Source organism: Aedes aegypti, chromosome 1 (assembly GCF_002204515.2).
Source record: "Aedes aegypti strain LVP_AGWG chromosome 1, AaegL5.0 Primary Assembly, whole genome shotgun sequence".
NCBI classification, from domain to species: domain Eukaryota; kingdom Metazoa; phylum Arthropoda; class Insecta; order Diptera; family Culicidae; genus Aedes; species Aedes aegypti.
In genome coordinates this window covers 243,558,147-243,579,249 of record NC_035107.1, presented here as the reverse complement: position 1 = coordinate 243,579,249, position 21,103 = coordinate 243,558,147, and the positions used below count along the sequence as shown (strand labels likewise).

At 39.3% G+C, this 21,103-nt stretch overlaps 1 protein-coding gene across 2 annotated transcripts in view; it reads right to left on the bottom strand.

The window, feature by feature from the left end:
* Window positions 1-14,094, bottom strand: part of LOC5565688 (fibroblast growth factor receptor homolog 1) — a 155,899-nt gene extending 141,805 nt beyond the window's left edge. Inside the window, exon 1 of one of the 2 annotated variants that reach the window (XM_021837385.1) lies at window positions 13,229-14,094. The gene's annotated coding sequence lies outside the window, so the exon portion shown is untranslated. The remainder of the gene's footprint in view (window positions 1-13,228) is intronic. The other variant, XM_021837386.1, reaches the window with a different exon arrangement.
* Window positions 14,095-21,103: the final 7,009 nt, after the last annotated feature.

Here is a 21,103-nt window from a genome sequence, read left to right as displayed (position 1 = left end):
GCGAAAACCTTCAGGAGATCCTGCTTCATATATAGACCAATATGCTTGCTGGATACTCTTGGCAAACTTTTGAAGAAGGTCATCCTCGGCAGGCTGACGATCTACACGGAAGGCGAGAACGGATTGTCGAAAAGGCAGTTCGGATTCCGTAAAAAGACTTCGACGGTGGATGCTATTCGGGCAGTCATCGCGTGCGCGGCGAAAGCGTCCAAGCAGAAGAGGAGAGGCAATCGATACTGCGCAGTGGTAACAATAGACGTCAAGAACGCGTTCAACAGTGCCAGTTGGGAGGCTATCGCCGCAGCCCTACACAGAATGCGGGTTCCCGCATATCTGTGTAAAGTTCTGCAGAGTTACTTTCAAAACCGGGTACTGGTCTACGACACAAACCAGGGACGAATGTCAATTGAAGTCACGGAGAGAGATCCATACTTGGTCCAACATTGTAGAACATGATGTACGATGGTGTGCTAACCTTGTCACTGCCGAATGGAGTCGAGATCGTCAGGTTCGCAGATGACGTCGTTCTTGCGATAACTGGTGAGACTGCGGAGGAGGTGGAGATGCTGACGGCGGAATCGCTAGACACCATCGAATCGTGGATGACTGGAATCAAGCTGCAGTTGGCTCATCATAAAACGGAGGTGGTGCTGGTCAGCAACTGAAAGGCGGTTCAGCAGTTGGAGATCAACGTCGGAGGGCATGCAATCCCATCGAAGCGCTCTCTAAAGCATCTTGGAGTAATGGTCGACGACAGGCTAAACTTAAACTATGCAGATTATGCCTGCGAAAATGCAGCGAAAGCTGCTAACTCCATAGCTAGGATCATGCCCAACATCGGAGGACCAAGAAGCAGCGAGGGGTCTTCTGGCGACCGTATCATCGTCTATACTGAGGTGTGGAGTCCCGGCTTGGGCTGCAGCGTTGGGAACCAAACGTAACCGAGATAAGCTGGCAGGTACGTTCCGGTTCATGGCTATACGTGTGGCGAGGGCCTACCGCACTATATCATGGGAGGCAGTGTGCGTTTTCGCCGGAATGATCCCCATCTGCATCACTCTGGCTGAGGACATCGTATGCTACCAGCAAAGGGACACTAGGAATGTGAGGAATACCATTAGGTTGGACACAATGGCCAGGTGGCAGCAGGAGTAGAATAACTCGGAGAAAGGAAGGTGGACCCACAGGCTCATTCCGTATCGGTGTGGACGACTAGAAAACATGGAGAAGTTAACTTCTTCCTGACGCAGTTTCTGTCAGGCCATGGATGCTTCCGGAAATATCTGCACAGATTCGGACACGCAGAATCTCCACATTGTCCGGCCTGTCCAAATATCGAGGAGACACCGGAGCATGTTATATTTGACTGCCCTCGATTCAGCGATATACGAAGCGAGATGATGCCGGAAACCGCAAGCGTCCTAAATCCGGACAACATCGTGCAGAACATGTGCCAGCATGAAAGCACCTGGAATGCGGAGAACAGGGGAATAACGGCGATTCTTTCGTTGCTGCAAAGGAGATGGCGAGAAGACCAGAGAGCTCCGGGTCGCGATCGGAGTAGGCTAGATCCTCCGTCCGGGACTAGACCGAGTAGAGCGGGCGTAGCGTAGTATCGGTTAATAGTCGTCGGGGAACCTGCAAACCGGCAGCCATGCTCCAACCGGAATTGCAGAACCGACCCTGGCACTTGGTTGACCAACGTCGAGTCGGAGTAGGCTGAGTCCACCGCCGGGGTCTAGATGAGTAATTCGCGAAATACCACCGGCAAATGGTCGTCGGGGCGCCTGTGAACCGGAAGTTTCCCTCCACCGAAATTGCAAGACCGACCTCGGCATCTGCCCGGTCAGCTTCGGAGTAGTCTAAGTCCACCGCCTGGGACTAGTTGAGTAGGTCGCGTTGATGCACCGGCAAATGATCGTCGGGGCGCCTGTGAACCGGAAGCTTACCACCACCGGAGTCGCAGGACCGACCTCGGCATCTGCCCGGATAACATCGGTTCGGGAGATCTTCCGCCGTCGGGGAAATCTTCGTCGGAGTAAGATAGATCCACCGCCGAGGACTACTCTGAGTAGTACGTAGCGTATCACCGGCTTGAGTCGTCGGAGCGCCAGTGAACCGGAATAGCTGGACCGACTTCGGCACTCCACCGGCCAGTATCGAAGCATGAAGAAGCGCGTAGCCGGAGTAGGTTAGCTCCACCGTCGGGGACTAGGCCGAGTAGCATCGATCGTCACAAACCAGTTTTGGGTCGTCGGGGCGCCAGTGAACCGGAAGTCATCCTCCAACCGGAATCGCTGGACCGACCTCGGCATCCAACTGGTCAACCAGGAGAGCGCGAACAGCAACAGCGGAGAACGAGTCGTCGTAGAGCAACGAAGTGCACATGAGCGTCCAGAAGAAGTTCAACAGGACTCTGACGCGAGGCCAGCCCAAGGGAAGTATGCCTCGTCGCACAGAAAGCTGTCCAAAGCCCCGGCGAGATCTTCAACCGCCAATTGGGCAAAACGAGTAGTCGCAGAGACACCGTAGAAATGTCGTATTGATCAGCGTTTTTGACGACATTAAGCTCTAACAGCGAACTAGCAGAACAGCTAGAGGCTGAGATTGACGAAGTGCATGAGCACAGCCCTCCCCCGATGAAGTTGCCTGATGTAGTTCCTGATGGGATCGAGGCACAGGAGCAGTAGGGAAAGTTTTTTAGTGGTGTCACACCGTGCCAACGCACAACAAGCCAGGCTTTTGAAGCTTTTTTGTACCCTACTATAAATAAAAAAAGTTAGAAGCTAGAAGCTAGAAGCTAAAAGCTTGAAGATAGAAGATAGAAGATACACAAGCCAATCTTATTGTTTTATTTTGGACCAAAGACCACCAAAATTTACAAAAAAAAAGCTTTTGCATAAAATTTAACGCAAGTTACTGTACTTGCTAATAATACTTATTTTTTCCATATTCATTCAGCAAGTTGGGTTCTAGTTTAGTATTTCTACGAATCTTAGTTGAAATATTGGCAATCAATCAATGAGGTTGGAAATTTAACTCTGAAATCAAAATCCAGTCAAAAACTCCCCGCTTTCACCTACGTATTCTCCAGACCAAACATTCAAGGTTACTTAAATATTGCAACATTTCGAAAAAATCGCAGATTGTCTCAGAATTTTAAACATTTCTGTTCAGAACGAATGTTCAACCTGACGTCCAAATCATTCATAAATAATTAAGAAATGATTTGCTGGAATACCAGTACAATTTCAAGGATTCCAGTTCGTTTCGTTTATTTTTAAACTTGTTATCCAAAAAAGGCCACGTGATCACGGGTTTATGGTTTATGAGCAGCCCCTTCCCGGGAATCGAACCCAGACACCTTTCAGTTGCCCAAAGCAATAAAAAGCACATTTCTCGATACCAAGCGGTCACTTCCGTCCTCGGAGCACCGAGCATCCATCACTGGACTGGATGACCGACGACGTAAACGATGCCCGACTAGATTTATATTTGCTTTCTCGCACTTCTACTTACCACCAACAGCAGGACCACCAAACACATCATATATCACGAATCGACGTACAAGGAGAGCGAGCCGCAGGCAGTTTTGTGGCTAGGGTTACCAGACGTAGTCTTTTTAAAGTATTACACAGCTTCAACATAAAAAAACTAAGAAACTGAATTTTCCGTTTTTTGATAACAGGCTCAGCATACTCTTCTGTACTCTTTGAGACAGTTGAATGAATGTACTCTCTTCGCTTGGATAAAATATAGTAACCCTATTGGTGGCGAGGTGCGATGGAAGAAATTGCAAACGCCAAAAACTACGGAATCAATATTTATAGATTTTCGAGGTTTTTCAGTGTTTCTCGCAATTGGTCAAGGAAAGTCGCAAAAACACGCGCGCGCGCGGTGCGATCTGCGGGGAGTCCAGGGGGTCATGTCCGCACTCGGGGGTATGTTTGTTTGACCATAAAATGATGTCAAACATTCGGGGAAATGGTGCCACCAATAATACTGAGCTGTGCACAGCGTGGATTGGGGAAGTCAGATTAGCAAACAAGAAATTTGGCGTCGAACTTTTGTGGGGTTGCTAAGAATAAACTGAGGAGAAAAGATACAGGGACGAATAATAATACATGACGATAGAAGAATTACTGGATCAAAAAATGTACATGTTTAGAGGTAAAATTGATCGTTTTTTTCAGAACGATTCTATGACACTACCCCGAATGCCACTACCCCGAACGCCATTACCCCGAAAGCCATTACCCCGAATGGGTCATTACCCCGAACGCCACTACCCCGAATGGGTCACTACCGAACGCCATTACCCCGAATGGATAACATTTTGAGACATATTCTAGTTAGAGAGTGGGGAGATAATTGTACGATTCCTTTTGAATATTTTACGAGTTTGGGTCAAAAATGTATTTTTCAAATATTAGAAGATAAAAAAGCAGCTAGTTGTTCTGCAAATAATTTTTACACACTAAGTTTTGTCCTTTAATTTTGGGAAGATTCATACAGCCACATTGCAATGCTCTGAAGAACAGCCTATTTCGAAAAGAAGGGTGAATTTATTCGGAGAAGGATAGCTATTATATGCACAAAATTAGGATGTAGTAAAGTCCCTTATTGGACGTCGGTAGCCACTTTCTTTACTCATTTTTATAGGTGTCGGGCATTAAGATTAAGATCTTCTTAAAGATTTTGTTTCGTAAACGATGGTAATGGAAGTTCACCCTGAGATAGTCGCTGCAAGTGTTGTTCTATCGGCGGCCTCTGATTGACGCTACAGTAAGAACTTTTGTTGATTTGTGGGATCATTAATTTGAATTTCTGTGAGATAACCACAAACAAAAATATATTTTTGTTTCAATATAATGAAGAAATGATGAAAAGTGGTGAGTAAATCCGTAAGAGACATGTCTGTTTTAATACAAGAAGATAAAAGAAAGGGATTATTTCCGATTAGAATTATAGCAGGAATCACTTTAGTGAATGCCTTCAAGATATATTCCTTTATAAAAAGCTGTTCTATATGGAAATATTAGTGATTAGCTTATCCAACAAAATTGTGAAAGAACAGCCTATTTAAAAAAGAAGGGCAAATTTCTGGTGAAATGTTTGCAGCTATGACGTAAATGATCACTGTAACAACGTGATGCTATGACACAACCTATATTCATAAGAAAGAAAAATATTTGTTCAAAAATAAAATTGAAATATGAACACCACCAACAATTCCAAATACAGGTGATTACTAGGGCAATTCAAATTTTAAAAATGTTTGAAAATCCAATCTCCCATATGATCCTTACCATCCTTACCATAAAAATAGTGTTCTGTGAAATTTTCAGCTTTCTAGGTTGTGATTTAAAGGTGGCCCAAAGACAATATAGGTTTATATGGAAATTACTATGGAGAAATTTAGAGAAATGTTCCAAACACTCTAGTACTGTAATGTAAGTAGAAACTTATCATCCCATATTGAAAACTCATTCTTGGAATGCTTCCTTCGGTCGGCAGGACCGCTACAAAGGGAGCAACAAATTTTGTGGGTGGTTGTCCTCAAAATGTTACAGCCCATTCACAATATGTAGAATTTCCATACAAAAAAAGTACGAGGGGGTGGGTAGGTGTTAAAAATGGCAATTTTTGGCGAAATGAAATTTGTGAATGAACCCTTGAATTGCGAAGGTGCCCACTGAGCTGATAAACAGGCACTGTCTCAGAAAGAATGAGAAGAATATAGTTGCCATCAAGATATTTCGAAAGAATAGCTGGCATATAAAAGAAGGGAAAATATATGATGAACATTTTACCGACGAATTTTACGTGCCATTAATTACCAGCCTTCATTAGAGACGCATTTTTGCACGCAAAACAAGATACTGTACTGTATCTCATACTATTCGGGGTAATGACTCATTCGGGGTAGTGGCGTTCGGGGTAATGACCCATTCGGGGTAATGGCTTTCGGGGTAGTGACCCATTCGGGGTAGTGGCGTTCGGGGTAGTGGCGTTCGGGGTAATGGCATTCGGGGTAATGGGATGGAGCCTTCAGAACTGGTTGTTCTTCTTCTACTAAACAACATTTTGTTCAGCTTTGTTAGTCTACGTAATTGATTTTTCAAATAAAACTTTATTTAAGATCAATCTATAATAATTGGTTGCTTGCTAGTGGTGACCAGTAGGTCAAAGTTCCATCAAAAGTCTTTATAGAAGTATTTCGTGCCAACTCGATCAGATGTCGGAAGTATCGTCTCAGATTTCAAGCAAATTTTCTGAATGTGTAGACTTTGACAAAATAAGCCGCTTTGAATATTTCGTTTTTCCAAAATTCATATGGAATTTAAAAAGGATCACAGTAGGCAGCGCGTGCGAACGGATGTGTTGAAAATTGATCTGTCACGTTTTTATCGTCTCCGCAAATTATTAGATTCGGCTAATGAAACGGCTGGTGCAGTTTTTGAAAAATAAGTGTCTATAGCATAGCAGTCGGTTTATTCTGCATGCGTTCTGCTGGGCAGTGATTGTTAAAGTGTGGTGTACATGTTTCGGGGAGAAATTGATCGTATTTTTTCAGAACTGATTTTTCTTCTTCTACTAAAACAACATTTTGTTGAGCTTTGTTAGTCTGATAGTGATTGATTTTTCAAATAAAACTATATTTAAGATCAATTAAGATCAATCTATAACGATTTTTGAGCACAATTGTTAACAATTAGGAAGTATTTTAATTAATTCATTAGGCGTGGTAAAGATGGATAAATTATGGATGAAATTATGAAAAAAAATCACGTGCTCGGGAACCCAGGACTCTTGTATGCTAGACAAGCGCTTTACCAACTAAGCTACCGAGCCACTTGGTGACCCAATAACTCAGTTGATTACAAGTTTAGAATTCAAATCCCCACAGATCACGCAGACCTCTTTCATAACCCACATCCATCCATCTCATGTTACTGCACACGCGCGCAGAGCGAGTGCGATTTGTTTAGTGTTGAAACTGTTTGCCTACCATACCTACATCGCTCCCACAACAACTGTATTGTGGAAGAGTAAAGATGCGGGAAGGCTATCAACGTGTCGTTCTCACTCAAGTGATAACATGACTTCTACAGAGGGGCAGTCACTCTAATATATAGTTACACATGTATTGAGCTGTCATGATTGTCATGTTAACACATAATGGATGGAAAAATGTATATTTTTTGTGATAGTAATTTAAAAATAATTTCTAAGGTGATTTCTAACAAAATTAGTACTCACATTTGAAGTTTTGGACTAGTTTTTAACAAGTAGTTTATTTTTTGTGTTTTCCAAGCCGTCTCCGGCTTATCTTCCAGGGGAGTTTTCATGAGGTTTTTTCGAAAGGTAAGTTTACAATTCCTTCTATGGTCGCAGATTACTACACAAGGTTCACTAGTATTCTATTCAGCAGGTCTCTTAGATATTGGTCTTGGGTTTCGGCAAAGTTTATTAAAATATTTTGGCCTGCAAATTTAATTTAACGTCGCTTTCTAAGTTGTGCCAGAATCTTCTCCAAAACTTTTCTCATATATTTTTTTACATTTCCGTTGAAGCCCTATTTTTCTTGACACTTTGATTTCCAAATCACATAATATTTGTCTTTATATACATATAACAAATATCTATTTCTTGCTGTTTGAGTTTGAAAAGCCAAACCAGCCTCAACATATGTCAGATCACGAAAAAAGTGACTTTCGTGATTATTTTTCTGAAAAAAAAGACTATAGTGACTTTTTGTTGCAAATAGTGACGTTTCAGTGATCAGGTTGAAAAAAGTGACCAAGTCACTAAAAAGTGACCAGCCTTGCATGACGCGTTTCTGGAAATAGATCATTTTCAATAGTTATTCACGATTATCTATCAAAAACAATAAGTCAGTGTAGAGAAATATGACACATACTCTCGAGAACCTATTGTTTCTGATGGGGAATCACGGATAACTAATGAAAATGTCCTATTTTTTATTTAATTGACATTGCTGTGTGCGTTTGAAATGCAAATATCAAATGCGGGAACACCAAACGCGGTAAGATTTTCCCCAAGAAACTCGGTGTCAATGATAGATTTTTCTTGCTAGGGTGGCGGTGATTTATATAATCGTTGCTAGGTGTCCTCTGATTATTTTGTGTTACGTATTTGGAGAACGTTCAGTCAGGATTAGCATCTCAAATGCAAACAGCAATATTTTTTCCATTAAACTTAAAAAAAACTCGGAAATGGCTTCTTCTAGAGAAGTGATCATGATTCTAATTATGGTCCAGAATAATATCAAAATTCTCATTTGATCGTCAAAACATATTTATATTAACAAAAACATTTTTTTTAAATCGATCAAATTTTGTTCTTAGAAAAACTTTTTATCCAGCTTTTTACGCTAGCTATAAAACAACGAGGGGTGATTCGATTTTGACAATTCTGGCCTACCGACTTTATACCTGGATCTAAGTAGGCTGAAATTTTAGGTTGTTGATTGAGCTGTCAAAAATTTTCACAGCGGTTTGGTTTGGTTTGAATTATATTTTGCAAAATGTATCTATCAAATTGATAAGTTCATTTACATTCTTTTAGGCATGCGAGGACTTAGAACTAGTCTGACGCCTGTAAAAAATCAATACGCCATACACACCTCAACATTACAGATAAATCAATGTGACAATACAATCTTTGTCCATATCACTGTGGAGCAAAGTCGTGAACCAAGAGTGTTTTATTTTTTCAATATTTCTAATTATGTAAACTTTGCGGAACAGTAAATATATACATGAATAAATTTAAACATTTTTGGGAGGCGAAGGCCTATGACACTAAAAATGGGCTTCGTCCATGAATTTACTTAGTTGGCACCAAAATTAATGCCGAAGACAGATTTTAAATGAAAATAGAGAAAAATTTGCATTGGCGGATTAAATTTTCCAAATCTAACTGACAATACGATCGATGCAATATGCAAAGGTGATGGTGTTCTAAATTAATGCCTGATTCGAATTTGGGCGCAAAAATGTCGTTATACTGGGAGACAACCAAATATAGCTCGAATGCCGTAATAGAGAACGGTCAAAACATAGGAATGTCCCAATAAAAGTTAAAATTACAATGGAAGTATGACGGGACTATTGGAAATGTCGTTATAGTGAGATTTGTCATGAAAAAAGTTTTCGTTATAACGAGCTTTGACTGTAACATCTTTAACACGATTCTAATATAAAATTTTGTTCAGGATTTTCAGCGATTTTTGAAATAAATAATTACATAATTTAGAAACATAACTCCTTCGCAAGATCTTTGTATAATACACAGTGAAATCTGACTGAATCCTTAGTATGATGCTCAAAAACAGTTATCTCAATCTATTTTCCAAAAGAATTTTAAAAGACACGGACACCGTCTTCAGCCATTTAGCTGCACAGACTGTAACTTAACACTAGACAACGGACAAGCATGCTCCAGTGGCGCAGCCGAGAAACATTCCTGACGAAAAGTTTCAACTGCTTAAGCGGGAGTCGAACCCACACCCCATGACAAGATGCGCTTAAATGCCTGACGACACTAACCGCACGGCCACGAGGCCCACAGGTAAAAAATTTGGTAAAAAATTTGTTTTGGCACGCCGCGCAATATTATTGCTGAAATGTGGCCCACAGTTCAAAAAGGTTGGGCAGGCCTGCCCTAAACTACTTGTTGATTGATTGCTGCCTATCAACCAAAAAAAAAAAAAAGAAAAACGATAAGATTGAAAGGGGCTGTAGAAAAAATCTTTATTCTAAAACACAAGAATGCAGGTTTGATATTTCGTTGTCAACATAACTAATTTCCTTCACCATTAAGCTTGCTTTGATCAAGCCATAAAATTTATAGCGCATGCAAGAAATGTCATAAGGGAATGATTCAAAATTTATGACAGGCTAACGTAAAAAGCTGGATTCAAAAATATTTTTTCGGTCTATGTTTTTTATGTAGCCCAAACGGTTCACTACAACTTCTTCATAGAACATTTTCCATGAAAATCAATCGTTTATGAGCTTTATTTTTTTCAAATAAAGTGCATACAAAAACTCATTTCGCTTTCGGGTTTGGAAAAACGTTAGGAATAAGAAGATTACAGTTTTGAAGAGCCGTGACATTTTTTGTTTTCAACGGTCATGGTTTGCTTTGGATTTTGATGGTCATGTAGAAAAATGTGAATGTCGAGGTGGTAAATGTTTGCTACAGTACATTTCCCATCCCTGATCTAGCAAAATAAAAAAAAAATCTCAGTTGATAACTACGGAAATGTTTATGAGAACAGTAAGCTGAGAAAAAGGCTCTTCCTCAGTTGGGATGTAATGTATGTATGGCATTACATACCAACTGAGAAAAAGCCTTTTTCTCAGATTACTGTTCTTGTAAAAAGCAAAAGGATGAGCATGGACAGAAGAAAAAGAAATTGTTTGGTGTCAAGTCTTTCTTGAAAAAAAAGACAATTATTAGCTTGACCCACTTCCTTGTAGTTATTTCTACAAATATGATGCATCTTATTATGTAACGCACATTTATGTGATTATCGGTTTAATATTCCATATTATATACAATGAATATCTAACCAACAAAACTTAAATTATTAAAGATTTTTCTCATTAAATAATCATATCGATTGATTGAAGTCTGCAATCAACTTTATTTACGATATTATACGAATGAACAATCTTAATACCAATCACAGCTTAGAAACATCAATACTGTGCATTTATATGATGAAATTGTGTATTATCCTGGTAAAACTGCAATTTGGTTTTATAATTTGTAAAATATTTTGTCTAAGAAAATTATTCCGTTTTTGTCCCGGTTCCGTTTTTATCAACTGAAAATTGCCAATCGTGTTGATATAAACGGAACATACCTGTATATGGTTGCAGGTAGAGATAAAGTTTCTTGAAGGGAGGTTGATCAATCTAAGCAGTCAATGGGTGTGAGGTGTGGTCAGCTACGGGGGAGGTGGAAATGAAAGCTAGCGAGCTGACTAGCTGGCAAGTTTGTTTTCATGCATCGTTTCTATGGTAAAATCTTGAATACGAGCTTGTTTGAAGAACTTGATTCAAAATTTAGTGTTTAAAATCAATCAAAACTCGCCAGCTGTCACCTGGTTTTTCCAAATTTCGGATGCAGTAATCTGACAGACTAATATACCTTCTTTTTAGATTCCTTAGGTAGAGATCTGTAGAGTACTGGGATTCCGATATACTGAGGTGGCGTTTAAAGTGGTTGAAGAATTTGTTTTTTGACCACTTGTGACGTATGAATATCACTTGTGAAGTGGATCGACGTGTTGTGGCTGCGAATAGAGATCCATGTAGGAGAAACCATCGTCATAATATCCAATGTCGAAAACTCGATAGAGTCGTAGGATAGAAAGGTTGGCAGAATAGCTATTATAGCTTTTCAGATATTTGAAAAGCTGAAGTTCTGCAGCATGAGATTTCAGAAATTTCAATATTTGAAAGATTTGGTAATTTTTTAGGGTTGCTCAGGATGTCTTTTAAAATACTACAATTTCAGTAGCAGAAATTCGAATTATGTTTTGCTCAAATTTTATTAAAATATATATATATATATATATATATTTTTATATATATATATATATTTTTTTTTTTTTATTCAAATACTAGTGGTCTCGGCAAACTTCGTCTTGCCATCAAGTAGGCTTTTGTAAAACGTCATGCAATTCTCCATACAAAATGACACATTAGTCTTCTCTCGATTTCCCGAATATTCCGGAGACTTTTCCAAACTTTTTCCTCGCACGAACACGTCGCATCTCTTGTCGAGTGCAACAGTGAAAACCTTACATCAATCCGCTGATCCGTTCTCAAGCCATTTCGTGACATACAAACACCACTCCATTTTTATCTATATAGATATAGATCTACGAATAGATCTCTTTCTGGTTCTAATTTTGGAACTCATGCGTGTTTATTGATTATTAGTTGTTCAGCAAATTATGCATCAATTTCCTGACTTTCACCAATTTTTACAAATTTTCATTTTAATTTTGTTTGTATATATAAACACTGCATAAAATCAAAACAATCGATTGGTGAAAAATGTTTTTTTTTTGCTAGAATTCTAAATAATTTGAAATATTTCAATAACTTTGTTCAACATGAATATTTGGGTTTATATTGGCGTTTGAACATGTACTTTATTGAACAAAACATTTGCAACTGATTCGATTTTCTATTCAAAATGGTCAATTTTGGTGGCTTAAATCTGAGTTATTTATGGACCGATATACAGTCAAACTTTTATTAGCCGATATCTGATGGAACCATCAGCTCATGATAATATCGAGTTATTGAACAGAATTGCTTTGGAAAGCAGTTCAAACCATGAAATTTTGTTTTTAGTATGTTCCGTAAGTCGATATTGAGTCATGGAATATCGACTAATGGAGGTTTCATTGTAAATTACATTTTCACAGCAGACACAACTTCGAATTTAAAAAAGGTTTTTTTTTCACAAGTTGAAATGTAATAAAAGGTTTGGCAAAAGTGGATTTGCTAGCATAATACAATACTCATATTATAATACAATGTTTAATAACCCAAAACAATGGAAAAAAAAGTTGATAGTACATACGGAAAAGTTGTAGATTTAGACGAGCTGAACCATTTTTTTTATCTGTATTAACGAGATTTTTAGCTTCAACTTCTACGCAATAAGTGACTATCTCGAGGATACGATTCGATCCCAAATCCTCGGCAGCTGAACAAGTTTGCTGAAGACATTTCTTGTGAAGGTCTGTTGTATTTTGAGATATATCGTTTTAATTATATCGTCCAAAAATTTACTTCAGTCGTTGTAAGTTTTGATTTCATGAACGAAAAAAAAAACTCAAAAATAAATTTAAAATATAAGCTATGTCGAACGAGTAGAAAAAAATCCTTTTATCTAGTCCAACAAAGTTGACAATTTTGAAAGAAAAACCAAAAAAGGTCAATCTCGTACATATAAATAATTTCTTGAGTATTTTTAGAATTTATTTACAAGAAATTCTTGTAAAAAGCCAAAAGTTTCAAATTTTAATAACTGACAATATTATTACTTATCAATAATAATAAGTAATACAATTTTGAATGCTTAGGGGGAAAAAAGTCTGATAATCTTCAAAAATTTCACACACAGGTTAAATACCGCAAATAGAATTAGAAAAAAAAGCGCCACCACTTACCTGTTGAAACCTTTCCCAAACGGCTGCTAAACACCACGAAAAGGTAAACCAGTGATCCGTTTCGTTGTTGTTTGTCGTCACTCGTCTCTGTGTATATATAATCCAATCCAATCTCAGCCGTCGACGATTAATCTTTATTGTCTGGTGTGCGGTTCACCACTTCTGTGCAGCGGGGACAATCACTTCCCAAAAAAAAAAATGCTCGGCGGTGGCGGTTTCGTTTGTTCCGAATTTGATCTACAATGCTTGAGAATGTGCACTTTTGTAGGGTTACTTTCTTCGGTGATGCGATTTTTTATTGATTTACTTTTTATTCTCTTCGGATCCGATGTCGTTCGATTTGCTGTCAATCACGATCACTTTTTTTCGAATCTTCGTTTGTTCCACTTTGTTTCCGATTTATATTTTTCTTCTGATCCTTTTGCTGATCATAATTTCACCTTTTTTCCTTTGATATTATTTATGGCACTTTTATTCAGATCCTCTTTTCGATATCAAACTTCTGATTTTCGTCTAGTTTTCACTCAAATCTCCAAACACTTATTAGACTTTGTTAACCCAATTCACTATTTTTTTCTTCAAAAATCTCTTCACAAAAATCTATTATCGCACTATCACACCCCGAATGCTTTTTGCCCTTCTTCCCAGGACTGAAACTGTACTGAACCCGCGCAGGAAAGGAAGTTCCGCGTCCGCTAGCTTCGACAGTCGGTAGCGTACTGACTGAAGTGATCGCGTCGGCAAAGTGAAAATGCAAATCCTTTCTTCGTGTGCCCAAGTCCAAGAAGACGATGTGCGTGCGCACGTTGTGGCTGCGCAACTAGCTCCTGATTGTAGGAGGATTATAAACGCACCACTAGACTGTATGCCAAAGCGTCAAACGAGCAGTGCTTCGTGAATATCTACGCCGGTAGATTTAAGATTATCGTTTGCTTTGAGAGAGAGCATAAGCCATCGCTCGGAGCGTAATGGTTCTCTTTCTCAGCAGTTTTTCACCGTTCGCTCTTTCGTGGAAATTCCGGCAAACTTGAAACCGTTGATTTTCCTCGGCATTTGGGGGTGAACTCTCACACGAGATTCGAACGCTGCAGTTTGGAACGTAAACAGAGCATGATGAGCCCGGCGATTGGTCCGCGGAACGCAGAAGTAAGAGAGCGCGAACTCTTGCGCGAGAATCGGAAGAAAAGATCTCTTGTTTCTCGAAAACCGCCAAAGTGGATACAGGGTGGTTCACTGTGAACTGATTTCCGTGTTTGACTCTACTGTAGAATTCGTTAGGTTCTATATTTTAAATTTCAACGAATTATGTTGTGCTCAATACATTTACTCTTAGATCCACTTACGCAGAGGAAGTGTAATTTTCCCACAGGTATAGGAATTTCTTTGCCTTCTATTTATCTATCTACTAAAGAAATGCGTAAGAAGCATGGTAGTCTTACGCATTTCTTTAGTAGATATATAAAGCTGCTAAAATTTCCGATAAATTTCGTAAGTGATTCCTTTCGAATAAGCTTAAACCTTTCTTATGGGAAAAATATCATCATGCCGTGGGAAAAAATAAATAACCATAACTAGTATTTCTAAAATCATGGACGTAGTCAGGATTTCCGTCAGGAGGGGGCGGGCGACCATTAAAGTTCATTTACGAATTTTACGCAAAAACGATAATCATACACAACCTCTGCACCAGGGGTTTAATTAGGAGTATCTCTCACGTATCACTCTCTGTAACAATCATGATGCGCTACACATCATAAGAGTTTGTTTATCGTTTACTGCTACAACTCTGATTACATCGGGAGGATAACATGCATGATAAAACCCATCTAAACAAGCTCCAAACCTGGGGGAAACTTTTGCTATTGACGAATAAAAGTTGGGTTACGTTTCCGAAAATTTGGAAATTGAGCTAATTCTGACTTTCTGTCGCCTGAATGATACGAAGTTTGTCAAGATTCTAATTAAAACCATTTTTCCTAGATTTTCATAACAATTGAAGTTTTCTGGAAAACGCAAATTTTGATATTAAAAAACAAATTTTGCATAATTTATCAATTTAGCAAAGAGTTAGTTGTTAGTTTAGTTCAAAACCAATCTCGTTGTTTTCTGTTTATTAAGGGTTCGAAAAAAAAAATACTGGCAATGCTTGAAAACCAGATAGGTCCTAATGACCAGCAATTTCCTAGGAAACATTTCACCAAAATTTCTTAAAAATAACTTTCGAATTTCTACAAACAGCCCTTCAATAGTTCTTCAAGGTGTTCTTCTAAAGAATCCGTCAGAAATTTATCAAAAAAAAAAAAAAAATGTCACGAGATTCCGGAAGCGGTTTATCCAGGATTTCATTTGAGTTTGTCCTCCAGTTATTTATTCAATTTATCATATTATTATATTAATTATATTATTCTACCAAATGTAAAACTTTATACACATTAGTTTATGAATTTTAAACTAACATTTGTTGCAACTACTCTAAAGATTTCTCAAGTGTTTTTTCTAGATTCCTCCAAGTATTTTCAAAAAGTCCTGCTAATGAAATGATATATTCAATTAGTCAATGAATATTTACACTTGTATTCCTTTAGGAATTTACTCTATGGATTGTTTCAGGGATATTGTCAATCATTTTCCTGGAATCAATTCAATATTATCTCAAAAATATCTACTTAATATCATTTGTTTTTGGTTCTTGAAGTATCGTGACTCACGACATTTATTTAGACATTACTCCTAGTAGGGGAAAAGCACTAATTTTCGACCTACAAGAATTCTGTGCCAATTTTCGGACTTTCATACAAAGTAGGCCAAAATCGTATGAATGGGTCGAAAATTAGTGCTAGGTCGAAAATTGGTGCTTTTCCCCTATTCTTCCTGGCACTATGCCATAATGTTTCGGAATTCTATTGAGGAATTCCTATTCTTTCAACTTGAAACGATGATAAGATAAGATGCTCAGTCCCAGAAGAGGACTGGCCTAAGCACCATGCAGCTGGTCTTGAGCTCTCGGGTTGGGCACCAAAGACCGTCTTCTGTCTCCTGGGTCCCAGGGCGTGTTCAGTAGGGGAGATCTTCGGATGTGGGAGTCCGGAAAGGTATTTTAACTTACTTCAATTTATTGGTAACCTTCGGTGTTAGGCGGCGTCTACGGCCACGAGGGTTCACCACGCTTACTCGATACAGAGTATGGAGGGCTCTATGTGAAGGACTGCACGAGGGGAAGCCGTTGAAACCGTTGAAAGGGGAAACGGTTGACCGACAACGAAGGGTGGCTGCATGAGGTAACTCGAGGGAACCTGTCCGCGTATTCTTTGAAGACGTGTGAAGCTACTACAAGTCTCCGGCGACCGATGCAGTTGTGTAGCCAGAAATTATTTCTAGGATCATTAGGGGTCTTGAGAAGAAAAAAAAAATGATCAGCATACACGAAAAAAAAAACTTTTCTTAACTACGTCCAAAACTGAACCATTCATATTTTGGTTCCGGGTCATTTGGCCGAATGCCGTTTGGCCGAACGCCATTTGGCCGAACGCCATTTGGCCGAATGCCGTTTGGCCGAAATTGAAAACAAAAGTGAACTACAGTTAGCATGGATTTATTATGAATTTCAAAGAACTTATTCAGCTTATTCATAAAAATAGTAAATATCATCATAGATATACATAAGCTTTTTAGTGTTAGTTGAAAAAACAGTCAGAGCTGAGAGAAGAACATCCTAAATGTAAGCAGTTCAATGCTATGCTAGTGGTAATAGCCACCAGCAGATGTTTTGGCATCGCGTTTGTAGTTAACTTTTGACAGTAACTGAAACAGTTTAAAACTTATTCGTCCTTCGGCTGGACCGGCTTGATCCCTCGAATCGTACTAAGTAATATATGCCATAGTTCTGACATCAACAAGTCTTGGCTTCTTCTTTTAACAACGGAGAAACAGTGTACTTCTTTGACGTAAGTGTTCACCGAGTCGTTTAATGCTATATTCAAGAAACGGTGCAGTGTTCAGTTCCCAAGTTGTAATTTTAATCTTGGAGGAGAATGACATCTCATCTACACTCTTAAAAATAATGAAAATCACTCCGGACGTAATTCACATTATGACTGAATGGCACATTATGTAAGTGATGAAATGACGTAAAAATGGGTTCTGAAAGATGTAATGAAAGAAAAATGTAATTTTACTTGATGAAGGACATGAAAACGATGCCGCTATGATTGACATTTCCCGAATCAGACACCATCGTATTTAAAATGAGACACAAATTCACGTCATTTGGCTCACTTCTTTTATGTGCATCCAAAAGACGTAAAATCGCATGATTTTTTCGGAGTGTGTAAGTTAACCCTTGAGCTAAAAACATATGTTTTGAAAAGAACGTATTTTAAGCTATATAAATTGACGCTTATATTGAGCTGTTCGGTAATCCAATCCGCATGGTTATTAAATTAATTTACTCATTACGCGTGGTAAAGATGGACAAATTATGCGGATGCGATTACCGATTACCGGTACCGGTACCGGATGTAGGTACGATAGGCAAACAGTTTCAACACTAAATAAACCGCACTCGCTCTTCTCGCGTGTGTGGTTAACATGAGATGGATGGATATGGGTTATGAAAGGGGTCCACGTGGTCTGTAGGGATTTGAATTCTAAACTTGTAACCAACTCAGTTATTGGGTCACCAAGTGGCTCGGTAGCTTAGTTCTCGCATACTCTGAGAAAACGCCCTAAAAGCCATTGGTAGCCACGTGTGTAGCTCGTTGTTTCTGAGAAAATGAAAGAATAAGCATCCAAACCAACATCACGGACAGGTAGATAATGATCCTTTCTTCCACATAGTGTTGTTAAATAACATGAAAATCCATTCAAATGCTCAAAAACAACGAGCTACACTCATGGTTACCAATGGCTTTTAGGGCGAGATCAGAAGTTATGCGAGAGTTGGTAAAGCGCTCGTCTAGCATACAAGAGTCCTGGGCTCAAATCCCAGCCGAGCACGTGGATTTTTTCATAATTTCATCCATAATTTGTATTTTAAGCTTTAATTAAATTAATAGGGTCCTAAAGCCCTGTCCCGATTTTAGTGCCAAACGCTTAAGTTTAGGCCAAAAACACACGTTTACTCAATTTTCAAATGTTTTCCGTTGGTTTAAGTCCAAAAAACATATTTTTATGTTTATTTTAGATTTTGTCACACCCCTTGGCTTAAACTCAAATTTTGGGTGTATTTTGTTTTCCGTGTCCCTTCCGAAATGTCAGATAGGAACAACCCCAGTGTTAAAACTAAAACCCCTGTAGTGTTTTTGTCGACTAAGCAAACGACAAACATGATCACAAGTGTCAGGGTTCATTTATAGACCCAATTTTTAATTTAAAATTTAAACATGATATTGCCGTTATTTGAGCGGGAAAAATTGCTAAAGTTGTTAAAGTAACATGCTCTTTCGTGTTATTAAATAAAAACAAGATTTTATTAAAAATTTTAGGACCCCATTATGAAAAATATTTTCCTCTAGAAAGAACAGCCTATAAACAAAAGAAGGATAAATCTCTTATTAAAATTAAAACAAGTGCAATGCATATAATAATTTATTTCACCAGTACAACAACAAAGAATTGCCGATGATATAAAGAAGGAAAAATTCCCAATTAAAATATAAGGTCAATCATTGCCGATAGTAACTTATATTTAACAGTATAACTAGAAAGAATAGCCTATGTTTAAAAGAAGGAAAAATTTCTGATAAAATCATTAAAAACACTTGAGACCTTATTACGCCATCGTTATCCGTTGTCGAGCGGCCGTCGATGAAACCTGCTTAATAACTTCCCACGAACTCGTTTGCTATAGGTGATAGACGACGGAAGAAAATCTGGGATAACACTTTGTAGGCGGCGTTTAGGATGGTGATAGCACGATAATTTTCACACTCCAGTTTGTCGCCCTTTTTGTGGATAGGGCATATAACGCCTTGCTTCCACTCTTCCAGTAGCTGTTCCGTTTCCCAGATTCTGACTATCAGCCGATGCAGACAAGCGGCCAACCTATCCGGGCCCATCTTGATGAGTTCGGCTCCGATACCATTCTTGCCAGCGGCCTTGTTGTTCTTGAGCTGTTGAATGGCATCCTTAACTTCCCCCATCGTGGGAGCTGGTTGATTTCCGCTGTCCGCCATCGCCTTCGCTGTCCTGAACTTCTATGCCTGTGTTCTCTGCGCCATTCAGGTGTTCATCGTAGTGCTGCTTCCACCTTTCGATCACCTCGCGTCCGTCCGTCAAGATGCTCCCATCCTTATCCCGGCACATCTCAGCTCGCGGCACGAAGCCTTTGCGGGATGTGTTGAGCTTCTGATACAACTTCCGCGTTTCTTGAGAACGGTACAGCAATTCCATCTCTTGGCATTCCACCTCTTCCAAGCGGAGCTTTTTGTCCCGGAATAGGCGGGTTTGCTGTTTCCGCTTCAGTCTATGTCGTTCCACGTTTTGCCGCGTACCATGCTGCAGCATTGCAGCCCGCGCTGCATTCTTCTCCTCTAAAACCTCCTGGCACTCCTCGTCGAACCAATCGTTTCTTGAGCTCCGTTCAACATATCCGAAAACGCTTTCGGCCGCGTCGTTAATGGCTGCTTTGACTGTCCTCCAGCAGTCTTAAAGAGGGGCCCTACCGAGCTCTCCCTCATCCGGCAATGCTGCCTCAAGATGCTGCGCGCACGCATTGGCGACATTCTGTTGTTTCAGCCGCTCGAGATTATACCAGGGCGGGCGTCGGTACCGTACATCATTGATGACGGATAGTTTTGGGCGCAGTTTTACCATCAACAGGTAGTGTTCTGAATCAATGTTAGCACCACGATAGGTTCTGACGTCGGTTATGTCGGAGAAGTGCCGTCCATCGATCAAAACGTGGTCGATTTGCGATTCTGTCTGCTGAGGTGATCTCCAGGTGTACCGATACGGGAGGCTGTGCTGGAAATAGGTGCTACGAATGGCCATGTTCTTGGAGGCGGCAAAATCTATCAGTCGTCGGCCGTTCTCGTTCGTCAGCCGGTGGGCGCTGAACTTTCCAATCGTCGGTCTGAACTCCTCCTCCTGGCCAATCTGAGCGTTCAAATCTCCTATGATGATCTTGACGTCGTGGCTTGGGCAGCGGTCGTACTCGTGTTCGAGCTGCGCGTAAAATGCGTCCTTGTCATCATCAGTGCTTCCAGAGTGTGGGCTATGCACGTTGATTATGCTGAAGGGGATTTTTTTTTATTACCGTACGGGTTTGGGCCGAAGGGTCTCAGATTTTCATGAAACTTTTTCCACAGGCAGGGCTCATGGATATATGAATAAAAAAAAATTGAGAAAAATTCAGGGTCGCCCATAGTTCCGGAAAACTCAGGTGGAAATTTTTTGTTTTCCCTTGACACTACTTACTTTGAAAAATCATAACTCAAGAACGAAGCATCGTAGAAACAAAGTTTTTATATGAAAATTTAAGCAAATTTTCTCAAAAATCCAAAAAAAAATATGAACTGGAAAAAGTCTTCCACAAAATTTTCCACCGTTGGGAAAATATGTACAGAAAAGCCGGAAAAACTATGCCCGAACTCGTGGAAAATTTTCAAAAAAATATTTTCGAGAAGGTAATTTTATAAGCTTTAATCACTGAAATTTTTGGAATGCACTTTTTTTTCGTTTTTGAGTTATGGCCAATTTTGTGAAAAATGTCCAGATGTGCCATAAGACTTTTCTTTGAAAAATCATAACTCAAGAACGAAACATTGTAGAAACAAAGTTTTTATATGAAAATTTATGCAAATTTTCTCAGAAATCCAAAAAAAAAATATGAACTGGAAAAAGTTTTCCACAAAATTTTCCACCGTTGGGGAAATT